We start from the raw sequence: 12,691 nt of genomic DNA on the forward strand, positions 1-12,691 counted from the left end.
TCAGCCCAAGATGATGGCCACATGTCCTTGGGCCAAAAATCATTCGTGTTGTTGGCGTAGAACTTCTGCCATTGGGCTGATGTGTGTGAGGGTGCACCATCTTGGGTACACATATAGTTGTCCTCTGGGTAGGTATCCTTGAGCCATGGCAGTATGGTGAATTTCAACACCTTGTATTAGGCCTCCTGGCCAATTTTCTCCCCAGCCTTAAAAAAGAAGAGAACTTGCCGTCGGTCGCCATGACCCTCAGGACCATTTTTTGGACTGGATATTTTGTACAGAACGCTCCGTTGGCCTACTCTTGTGATTCCCTAAGCCAACAGTCTTTCCGACGGTTGTAGATCTGGTCCACGGTGAAAATCTTCCCGTCAGAGAAATTTTTACTGTTGATCCATTTGCCTTGATCCACGCACGAATTTTCTTGCACCTCTGCAGTCTACTTTCCTTCAGAGTGTCCGTCAACAGGGGGTCCTTGTGTAATAGGACACCCCCAAGTCCTCCTTTACAGCCCTCCTGATTTGTCCCCTCGTCCACGTCAAAGTCGTTAGAGAGGCGATTCATGGATTTTGTGGGGTCCTCCTTGATCTTCTTCTTCAGGTCCTCCAGAAACTCAGAATCCCCTTTCAAGATGTTTCCTCGACTTCCTTCTTTCCTTGAGAGGTATTTTCCATGCTTTTTCGTCTTGGCTATTTCTCCATTTTGGGATTCAGAAGTTCTGAGATCCTCTGCCTTTTAGCTTGTTGCTCACTCATGATCAAAGATTGGATAAATGTTAATGATTGTTTACTTATGCAGAAAGGACAGAAGATTCGGAATACGCAGCAAAAAGTCACAAAACCTCTTTTTTGTAATTGCATAATTAGGATTTATTAACAGTCCACGCTTTGCTTCCGAACCCTGTAGTGCACGACCCTGTTCTATAGAAAACATGTTTATTTTTATTTCTAAAGAAAAAAAAGTCACTAACGCCAAAATGTATTACGTAATTTGTTGCCAGCTGTTGATTTTTCTGCTTCTTTTCCACATATCAGCTTTTTGAATGTTGATTGGTTGAATTTGAATTAGCTCTTGGTAAGTTGTGAACAATTATCAACAATGATTAAATTATAATTCTATTGTTGGGAAAAATTCTCTAACTACCCATTGATTTTGGACTTTTGTTTCCTTATGATGGAAAGTGTACGAGATACAATAACAGTAACAACGTATTAAATATTAATAATTTTGAGAACGTAATTTAATTTTATATACATTTATTTAACGTTTGACAACACACATTGTCTTTAACAATAAACATTTTGAAATTTGTCTACAACATTTTTGTTTCCCCTCCTTTAGTAACGGACCTTCTAGATAAAAGTATATTATACGTGGGTTTTTTTTTTCATTAATATATCACAATCTTAATTTAATTGTACGAACCAGGAATATTTATGATATAAATTTAAATGAAGCCATATTAAAGATGAATGGAAAAAAGGGCAATGAAGAAATTGCAGTTATATTAACAGAAGAAACTACGAAGGGATATGTGAATTATGAAGTTAGTGTTTTGAACCTTAATAAAAACAATATTGATGGAGATCTCCAAAAGCCTATGATAGATGGTGAGAATAGACTGCTCACAATAGGTAATGGAAATGACTCCATGAATCATTCAAGTACAGTAAATGATGTTAGTGAAGAGGTAAGCAATCTAAATCATCCTATAAAATTACACAAGCCACACTTGGAGCTAAATAATATTTTAGAATTTAGAACTTGTGTAGCTTTCACTGGAAAAATAAATAAACCTGATTCCGATCATTCTCCAGGAAGAGAGAGGAAATAGTCCAAATGTTTAGAAGAGGCTTAATTTGTTTATTGGCGCTTAAGTTACTTTAATTTCATTATTCGGCCACAATCTATAGCATAACTCAATTCCTAAATTTTTATCGTGTTTTGTTACTTTTCCAAAATTAAGATAATGTACCCAATACTCAATTCAAACTAAACTTACGGATTTTCCCCCGTATGAATAAGCAATCAGATGATACAACCTATTCTGCCTTAGGAATTAATAAAATAATTTCCTTCAATATGAGAGGAGGAAGTGATAGACTATTCCCCCATGCAATTATGAAACGCTTACTCTCTCTTTCAAACCTGACATTTATATGCCTACAATACGTTAAATCAAGAGTGTATTCTGTGTGTGATTCTTCATGTCCCTCGTGTCTGCCTGTTTTCTGGTTCAAAGTGTATTTACATTTATTTTAAGAAACTTGGAGAATCCTGTATTTATAAAAGAGTACATAGGTTCCGATGATCATATACACAAGTTTCGGTGATACAGATCAATGAAGGATGTCAATAATAGTTAGAAGTTTTCAGATTTTGTGGGATAAGCTCCTGGTGTTTATCTAAAACATTTTTAGTTTTTCCTTTTTATGATTCTGAGTGGCTCGCATCCATTGTCGGTAAATACATGGTATCTCTGATATAGTTGAAGAACCGAGGAGGAAAAAAAAACTCCTCAATGAAGTTATTAGAATACAAAGCAATCAAACTCTGTGTTTTCCATATGAATAGTTTTGTTGCTATGTTTACATCGTTACATTATTTTCTTAAAAAATGTACATATATAGATTCAAAGTAAGCTATTCTATTGACCATGGGGTCAGAAAAAAATACTACTGTCCGTAACGATAATAATAATAAAGAAGGATGATATCGGATACATGAATGACGCTTGCCCGGACGACGAGAATAATACTCTGTGACATTGAGACATTTCAAATTATTAGCATTTTATGACATCAAAAAATTCCATTCGATCCTTCGGACTCGGATTCATTCTTTTTAATGTATATGTATAGTTAAGTAATTGTGGGAAGGAATTAAGATAATCAATCCTCTTAACGAATTATTATTGAATTAATTTGCCGACATCTACTTCAGAAACATTTAACATAAGGTAAGATATGAATTTTCATTATTACGTCTTTGAAGGGAAAGTCAAAGAGTTTTCTTGCTTTATTAGTTAGTACGCATCATTTTAATTGAACAAATATGAAATATACCTCAAATTAAACTATCATTTATCATTTTTATAATAAATTTATGGATATACATCATAAACAATAATAAATCTATTTCAAATCAGCTATAACTTTCCACCGTCCTACAAAATTGAAATGGAATTGCAATCATTTTCAAAATTATGCATAAGGATAACTATTTGGATTACAATCAAGAAATATGATTTTTCAAGTGCAAAAATCCAAGGAATTAAAATATGTATATACTTTGAGTGAATATAAGTAATTGACGTCAAATTATCCCGATGGAATAATCTCTCTTTCTAATACTTTTTTGCAACATTCATTTGAGATTCTTACTAACCAATATTGATTTGATTTTGAGTCAGTTAATGAAGGGTAAAAGGATGTCCCTTTAAAATTACCACTAAAGAATCAACAAAGGTTTTAAGATAAAAAAAGGTTCTTATTGTTTGCATATATTTACTTTCGTTCTTTTACAAATATATACTTCATTCTGATTAGTTTTGGAGCAGAGTAAGAATTTTATGGTTCGGTCAAGTTTTTGTCCTCTTCTTTGAGTCGAATTCGTGTTGAGATAATATACAAATTTTTGAATTCGGTCGAATTCGAGTTTTTGGGAATTTAGACGAATTATGTAATGTTGTTTCTCCTTTTTAATACAATATCAAATCTTTTATTATTCGAACTCATGTAAAGTTGAATTACCCAAACAAGTTCAAATAATTATCATAAACTATCGGCTTTAACCCTCCGTTAGTTAAGTGGGATACTATACACCCTCAGATTAGTAAAAAGCTTCTAATTCCTTGGAATCTACATTTTATCGGCAATAGCTTTCAGCATACTCTTGAAACGTTAAATATAGTTAAATAAAATTCTTGATCATGCTGGTTTGATTATTTATACAGCAATTTTTAAACAAATTTTAGTGAGTTTAATTAATTCTTTATTTTTTTTTAATATGAGGACTGAGGTGTAGATCAGTATCTACAAACTTATGATATTTAATAGTTATAATAGTTGCAATCTCATCAACAACTAGTGGGTACTAATTTGATTTCCAAAATTTCTATAAAGAATGAATATTTCACAAATTCCGTTCAACTGTTTATCATGTACTTAACTACGTTTTATTTTTTGGGTTTTTATTTTGATCCAATTCCATTAAAAAACAATCATTTGATTCTGTTGTATAGATAATTTCAATCAGATCTATACGATAAGGACATATCAACCTCATTTATACATATATTACAGTGAATTATGCCAATTAGCTTTGGCCTACAAAATTTCTTTTTTACAAATTCTACAGAAGATTGGCTTGAGGAAGTATATCTTTCGGAGAAATAGTTTGCAGCAAATATACCTAGAGCCAATTTTCATATCCATACATTTGAAATATTTTAATAAATTCAATTTCAGAAAAATCCTAATTTTTGCAATAATAAAAAGTAGTTGCAAAAAGTTTTTCATCCTCAATAAAATAAAGACAACTCAAGGTTTTTTTTTTTTTTTAGTAATTACTTTAAACCAACCCATATATTATTTTAAGTTGTTGTCAATTAATGGGGATCATAAAAAAATTTAAGTAAATTTGACCATTTATAACTATTTTTATGCCTAGACGGTATATTACAAATTAGAGACTTAAAATAAACTTACAATGGAAGTAAGCAGGAAATTTTTTTTTTTTTTCTTCAGCCTTAAAATTCTTAAACTCATAAATAATAAAAATATATAAAATGGCCAAAATATAACATACTTTTTAGTTACAGTTGAATTTAATTCTATAATTTCCAACGAATACAGTCAAATTCCTCATCCTGCGATTCTGAGTTAAGTTCTAGCTCATATAAATACTTCGTGTGCATGTCCAGACTCGAGAACTAGAGCTTTGAGTTGATAAAATATTTAATACTTTAAAAAGATGTATATTAAATAACTTTGATTGCAATAAATGAGAATTGTTTGCTGATAGTTATTTTCTTCAGAATTCATATTTGCTTAATTTTGAAAAGCTAAATGAAAAGGGGGATGAATACAGCTATGTGTAAGAACGTAGAAAGTTTTCAAAAAAATTCAAAAGAAACGTCCATCGAGAAAAAAAAATCCTTATAAATTCATTTGAAAAAAAAAAAAATTTCAAAAAAGGAAGAAAGAAATGGACAAGCACATTTACATTTGTCCTAGGCCTTTTTACGATAAAGCGGACCCCTCCCTAAGGCTTTAAAAAATATTCTGAAGTGGGCGCCATATTGAAAGAAGATCTTAAATTTCTTTTAAAAAATAAATAAATACAAGATTCAAAATTCCCTAACCAAGAGCTAAATTCAAAACAAAATATACTTTTGTACATCTATGGTGTAGGGTTTACTGAAATATGCAAGTATCCTACCATGTACAAATTGATCACTGCCCATCACCAAAATTTTATAAAATTTATAGGTAGTTAATGAGCAAGTTTATCACAATTTGGGTCCAAATTACTGATATCCATTGTAAGACAACTCAATTCCCAAATAATTGAGTCCATATGGTTCTTAATTCGATTCCTTACAAGGACCTCAAGACTACTGCCACTCTTTTTTTTTTTTTTGAGAAATATAAATTAGAGCTAGGACGCAAGTGGTGATTAAGTAATAAAATATTCACTTGGCAAACATAACCATAAATTTCATGCAGGAAAGTCTTATATTTGCGATAAGTGATGGAAGGCCCTTTCAAAACAAAATCTCCATTCTTTCCATCAGTATACACATTTTTCCATACTTCCTTACTAATGAAAATAAATTTAAAAATCTTGCAAGTACCCTAGAATGCTCTGTTTGCAACAAGAGATATGAATCCAAATATTATGGAATGGATGACTTTGACATTCGGTCAAAGGTCGTAAATCCCATGGATACTATTGACAAATCCCCTAAAAGCACACAATTTAAATGTAAGAAGTGTGAATAAATATTATCCTCTGAAACCGTCCTCAACAGAGATATTTACACGCACGGAAATAATAAACTTGTCTATCTTTGCTCGTTGGAAGAATGTCTAAGATTTTATTGCTTTAAAAGTAATCCATCTCAGCATATTATAACATATAACAACAATAAAAGAATAAATTGCAGCCAAGGCTTTTGAAACTTTGTATCCAAAGCCGAATTATGTTACCATATTGGGAGATTTTATGAGAAAGGAACTTCAAAAGCAAGAAAGGTTAGGGCTCAACAAACTAAAAGGAAAGATGAAGAAAACAAAAAAATCTAACACCCAATTTTTATCTGGATACTCTAATGCAGAGTCTAATTTTGTCAATGAAGTTTTGTTGTAACTGTTTTGTTGTTTGCTGAACATGAAAATTGATTCAATTCGTTCTGAAATATCTGTTACTAGAAAATTAGGTGACGAATTTTAATCCTTGAATGAAGGAAAGAATGTGTTGCACTTGATACCATGAATGTTTGCAAGATCAAAACTCAAGCTTAAAATATGGAAAGAAATTACCATTTTTGATAAAATAATAGCAATAAAAATGTTTTTGTAATTTTAAATATGTATATTTTTATCATAAAACAGTATTAATTAATTTAAAAAATCAAGTCCTCTAAAATAATATCATGAAAATTAATATTAACTAATTCAATCTTCGGAGAGTCTGGTGTTGGTAAAAGATAGTTTCAATATCATTATCCTTTAGCAGGCGGTGCTGCAGTTGTTCCAGGACATTGGCAAGTTATTCTTTTAGTCCAAAACCAATTTCCAACGGTTACTGTAAATACTTTTCCAGGAGTAGTACATTGACTTGGTGCATACATCTAATATGTTACATTTAAAAGTGATAAAAATCTGTTGTTATACAAAAAGAAAATGTGTTACTTACATTGCACCAAAAGTTTCCTAAGAAGAATCCCTCGGTCTCCTAAAAACCAAAAATTATAAAATATTATTTACTTTGAATAAAATTTATATGCTTGTCAGTATATATTGCATAAATAACTTACTGGAACAGATGACAAGACCACGACACAAAGGAGAAGAGCTGAAATGATAGTTTGTACCTTCATCTTTTCACTTTATAGGTTTTGAAAATAAAACTGATATTGGATCCTAAATTACAGATCTTTTTATACTATTTACTAGTTTTAATAAGTAACAATTGGTCAATGGGTATACAAATGTTAATAATTTTTGTATGTTTATGAATGAAAATTCAACAACAAAATTAATAGAAATGATATATTTATTCAATATTTATATAATAATTCAATAATATAGTCTTAATTAAATACTATCTATGTGATTTACGACCTCTGTCCATGTTTCTATGAAATCATTCTACAATATTCGCATGCATATAATTCATTATGGGTCTCATTGTATATTAAGGAAGTTGAATGGTTTGGCAATTTTTTGCATGAGTGGGGAAGTATAAAAAAATTTACACTCTAATGGAGAGAAAGAAGATATGTTTGGAAAATGCCTTACATCATTTACCACAACAATGCAGGAATTTCCTGCATTGTATTTATGTTTATGTTTGCCTAGTGAATAATTCATGGTGAATGTTTCTCAACAGTCAGGCTAAGAGAACTTACCTTGACAACGTCGGTGTACAGATGAGATTAATGATTTATTAAAATAAAATGTTCATTTCTAGTATAGTCTTTCGAACAGTCACAGCAATTGAAAGGCCTATCTTCAAAATGTACATGCATCTGATTTTTAATCGACTCCGACGAGAAAACTACATTCCATATCCAGGATGAGTACCTTCGAGAACAAATTTGCCATTATGTTAAATGGGATTCCGAATTCATTCATTTCTTGTTCTAAGGATATATCTTTTATGAACACTTATATTAATAAGTCTTGATAGACACGTCTCATTAACTTAGTCTATTCACTTAAAAAATTACAAATACTTGAATTTCATTCAATTTCAACTACCATTCATTTTTTACAAGGTGCTACAAATATTTTGGTGATTTCTTCAAATTTAAACCTTCATTTTCAAATATATATTTAATTTTATAGGGAGATATGACATTAAATTAATAATTCAATTTGAATGGAATTGCAATATTATATATTTTCTGAAGCCAAACTTGAGAACAAATATGTGAAATTACTTTTTATATTTTATAAATATCTGGCCCGTGAACACAAAAATAAGTTATGATCAATTTTTTAATGATATTATTATCAAATAATTGTTAGAGCGAATTTTAATTCAGTCAATCGTCACATTTAGAATACTTATTAGAAAAAGAGGTTAAAAAACGCCGACTGGAAAATACACTACGTTAGTGTTGTAAAACCTTTGCTAGCGAATAAAGTAATAATGTCGTAGCCAATTACTTCAACATCCAACAGCATTATGTCCCACTGCATGAAACCCATATTTAATAGTGTTATTTATGCCGTGGAACACGAATATAATCATTAAAACTTTCAAGCTTTACAGTTTGGCATATAAAGTCGTTTTTATATGAACTATATAAATGAAAATCAAAGTAAATAAAAAATTGATACAAATAATTAAGTATTTGAAAAATGAATTATTTATTACTTTATTTTGATAATATTGATAAAAAATGTAAATAACCCCCCCCCCAAAAAAAAAAAAAAATCGAGTAAAATGTAAGATCTTACATAGAAATAATTATATTTTTCTTTTTTCTTAAAGTACTTTATATCCTAGCTGAAGTTATAAAATAGATCTTATATTTCAATATTAAAAAAAAAACCTCTCAAAAAGGTCCTTTTTGATAGATTTTTGATCAATTAAGCCTTTAAAATTTATTAAAGATTTTAAATTTAATTAACTAGTTAGATTGCTTTAGATTAATTTACAATAATATTTCTAGTGCAAAAAAGAAAACACTTAAAAACTATCATTCAATCAATTATTTTGGATATAGAAAGTCTTATATTTGCGACAAGTGATGGAAGGCCCTTTCAAAACAAAATCTCCATTCTTTCCATCAGTATACACATTTTTCCATACTTCCTTACTAATGAAAATAAATTTAAAAATTTTGCAAGTACCCTAGAATGCTCTGTTTGCAACAAGAGATATGAATCCAAATATTATGGAATGGATGACTTTGACATTCGGTCAAAGGTCGTAAATCCCATGGATACTATTGACAAATCCCCTAAAAGCACACAATTTAAATGTAAGAAGTGTGAATAAATATTATCCTCTGAAACCGTCCTCAACAGAGATATTTACACGCACGGAAATAATAAACTTGTCTATCTTTGCTCGTTGGAAGAATGTCTAAGATTTTATTGCTTTAAAAGTAATCCATCTCAGCATATTATAACATATAACAACAATAAAAGAATAAATTGCAGCCAAGGCTTTTGAAACTTTGTATCCAAAGCCGAATTATGTTACCATATTGGGAGATTTTATGAGAAAGGAACTTCAAAAGCAAGAAAGGTTAGGGCTCAACAAACTAAAAGGAAAGATGAAGAAAACAAAAAAATCTAACACCCCATTTTTATCTGGATACTCTAATGCAGAGTCTAATTTTGTCAATGAAGTTTTGTTGTAACTGTTTTGTTGTTTGCTGAACATGAAAATTGATTCAATTCGTTCTGAAATATCTGTTACTAGAAAATTAGGTGACGAATTTTAATCCTTGAATGAAGGAAAGAATGTGTTGCACTTGATACCATGAATGTTTGCAAGATCAAAACTCAAGCTTAAAATATGGAAAGAAATTACCATTTTTGATAAAATAATAGCAATAAAAATGTTTTTGTAATTTTAAATATGTATATTTTTATCATAAAACAGTATTAATTAATTTAAAAAATCAAGTCCTCTAAAATAATATCATGAAAATTAATATTAACTAATTCAATCTTCGGAGAGTCTGGTGTTGGTAAAAGATAGTTTCAATATCATTATCCTTTAGCAGGCGGTGCTGCAGTTGTTCCAGGACATTGGCAAGTTATTCTTTTAGTCCAAAACCAATTTCCAACGGTTACTGTAAATACTTTTCCAGGAGTAGTACATTGACTTGGTGCATACATCTAATATGTTACATTTAAAAGTGATAAAAATCTGTTGTTATACAAAAAGAAAATGTGTTACTTACATTGCACCAAAAGTTTCCTAAGAAGAATCCCTCGGTCTCCTAAAAACCAAAAATTATAAAATATTATTTACTTTGAATAAAATTTATATGCTTGTCAGTATATATTGCATAAATAACTTACTGGAACAGATGACAAGACCACGACACAAAGGAGAAGAGCTGAAATGATAGTTTGTACCTTCATCTTTTCACTTTATAGGTTTTGAAAATAAAACTGATATTGGATCCTAAATTACAGATCTTTTTATACTATTTACTAGTTTTAATAAGTAACAATTGGTCAATGGGTATACAAATGTTAATAATTTTTGTATGTTTATGAATGAAAATTCAACAACAAAATTAATAGAAATGATATATTTATTCAATATTTATATAATAATTCAATAATATAGTCTTAATTAAATACTATCTATGTGATTTACGACCTCTGTCCATGTTTCTATGAAATCATTCTACAATATTCGCATGCATATAATTCATTATGGGTCTCATTGTATATTAAGGAAGTTGAATGGTTTGGCAATTTTTTGCATGAGTGGGGAAGTATAAAAAAATTTACACTCTAATGGAGAGAAAGAAGATATGTTTGGAAAATGCCTTACATCATTTACCACAACAATGCAGGAATTTCCTGCATTGTATTTATGTTTATGTTTGCCTAGTGAATAATTCATGGTGAATGTTTCTCAACAGTCAGGCTAAGAGAACTTACCTTGACAACGTCGGTGTACAGATGAGATTAATGATTTATTAAAATAAAATGTTCATTTCTAGTATAGTCTTTCGAACAGTCACAGCAATTGAAAGGCCTATCTTCAAAATGTACATGCATCTGATTTTTTAATCGACTCTGACGAGAAAACTACATTCTATATCCAGGATGAGTACCTTCGAGAACAAATTTGCCATTATGTTAAATGGGATTCCGAATTCATTCATTTCTTGTTCTAAGGATATATCTTTTATGAACACTTATATTAATAAGTCTTGATAGACACGTCTCATTAACTTAGTCTATTCACTTAAAAAATTACAAATACTTGAATTTCATTCAATTTCAACTACCATTCATTTTTTACAAGGTGCTACAAATATTTTGGTGATTTCTTCAAATTTAAACCTTCATTTTCAAATATATATTTAATTTTATAGGGAGATATGACATTAAATTAATAATTCAATTTGAATGGAATTGCAATATTATATATTTTCTGAAGCCAAACTTGAGAACAAATATGTGAAATTACTTTTTATATTTTATAAATATCTGGCCCGTGAACACAAAAATAAGTTATGATCAATTTTTTAATGATATTATTATCAAATAATTGTTAGAGCGAATTTTAATTCAGTCAATCGTCACATTTAGAATACTTATTAGAAAAAGAGGTTAAAAAACGCCGACTGGAAAATACACTACGTTAGTGTTGTAAAACCTTTGCTAGCGAATAAAGTAATAATGTCGTAGCCAATTACTTCAACATCCAACAGCATTATGTCCCACTGCATGAAACCCATATTTAATAGTGTTATTTATGCCGTGGAACACGAATATAATCATTAAAACTTTCAAGCTTTACAGTTTGGCATATAAAGTCGTTTTTTATATGAACTATATAAATGAAAATCAAAGTAAATAAAAAATTGATACAAATAATTAAGTATTTGAAAAATGAATTATTTATTACTTTATTTTGATAATATTGATAAAAAATGTAAATAACCCCCAAAAAAAAAAAAAAAAAAAATCGAGTAAAATGTAAGATCTTACATAGAAATAATTATATTTTTCTTTTTCTTAAAGTACTTTATATCCTAGCTGAAGTTATAAAATAGATCTTATATTTCAATATTAAAAAAAAACCTCTCAAAAGGTCCTTTTTGATAGATTTTTGATCAATTAAGCCTTTAAAATTTATTAAAGATTTTAAATTTAATTAACTAGTTAGATTGCTTTAGATTAATTTACAATAATATTTCTAGTGCAAAAAGAAAACACTTAAAAACTATCATTCAATCAATTATTTTGGATATAGAAAGTCTTATATTTGCGACAAGTAATGGAAGGCCCTTTCAAAACAAAATCTCCATTCTTTCCATCAGTATACACATTTTTCCATACTTCCTTACTAATGAAAATAAATTAAAAAATTTTGCAAGTACCCTAGAATGCTCTGTTTGCAACAAGAGATATGAATCCAAATATTATGGAATGGATGACTTTGACATTCGGTCAAAGGTCGTAAATCCCATGGATACTATTGACAAATCCCCTAAAAGCACACAATTTAAATGTAAGAAGTGTGAATAAATATTATCCTCTGAAACCGTCCTCAACAGAGATATTTACACGCACGGAAATAATAAACTTGTCTATCTTTGCTCGTTGGAAGAATGTCTAAGATTTTATTGCTTTAATTTTAATCCAACTCAGCATATTATAACATATAACAACAATAAAAGAATAAATTGCAGGCAAGGCTTTTGAAACTTTGTATCCAAAGCCGAATTATGTATGGAGGTTAGGGATCAACAATC

General features: G+C 29.6%; 1 protein-coding gene across 2 annotated transcripts in view; it reads left to right on the forward strand.

Annotated features, from left to right (window-relative positions):
* Positions 1 to 1,073: 1,073 nt before the first annotated feature.
* Positions 1,074 to 12,691, forward strand: part of LOC121132604 (twitchin) — a 51,835-nt gene continuing 40,217 nt past the window's right edge. The window contains exon 1 of one of the 2 annotated variants that reach the window (XM_071894158.1): positions 1,074 to 1,687. The gene's annotated coding sequence lies outside the window, so the exon portion shown is untranslated. Of the gene's footprint in view, positions 1,688 to 2,159; positions 2,957 to 12,691 lie in introns of those variants that run through there. The other variant, XM_040728032.2, reaches the window with a different exon arrangement.

Source organism: Lepeophtheirus salmonis, chromosome 2 (assembly GCF_016086655.4).
Source record: "Lepeophtheirus salmonis chromosome 2, UVic_Lsal_1.4, whole genome shotgun sequence".
NCBI classification, from domain to species: Eukaryota; Metazoa; Arthropoda; class Copepoda; order Siphonostomatoida; family Caligidae; genus Lepeophtheirus; species Lepeophtheirus salmonis.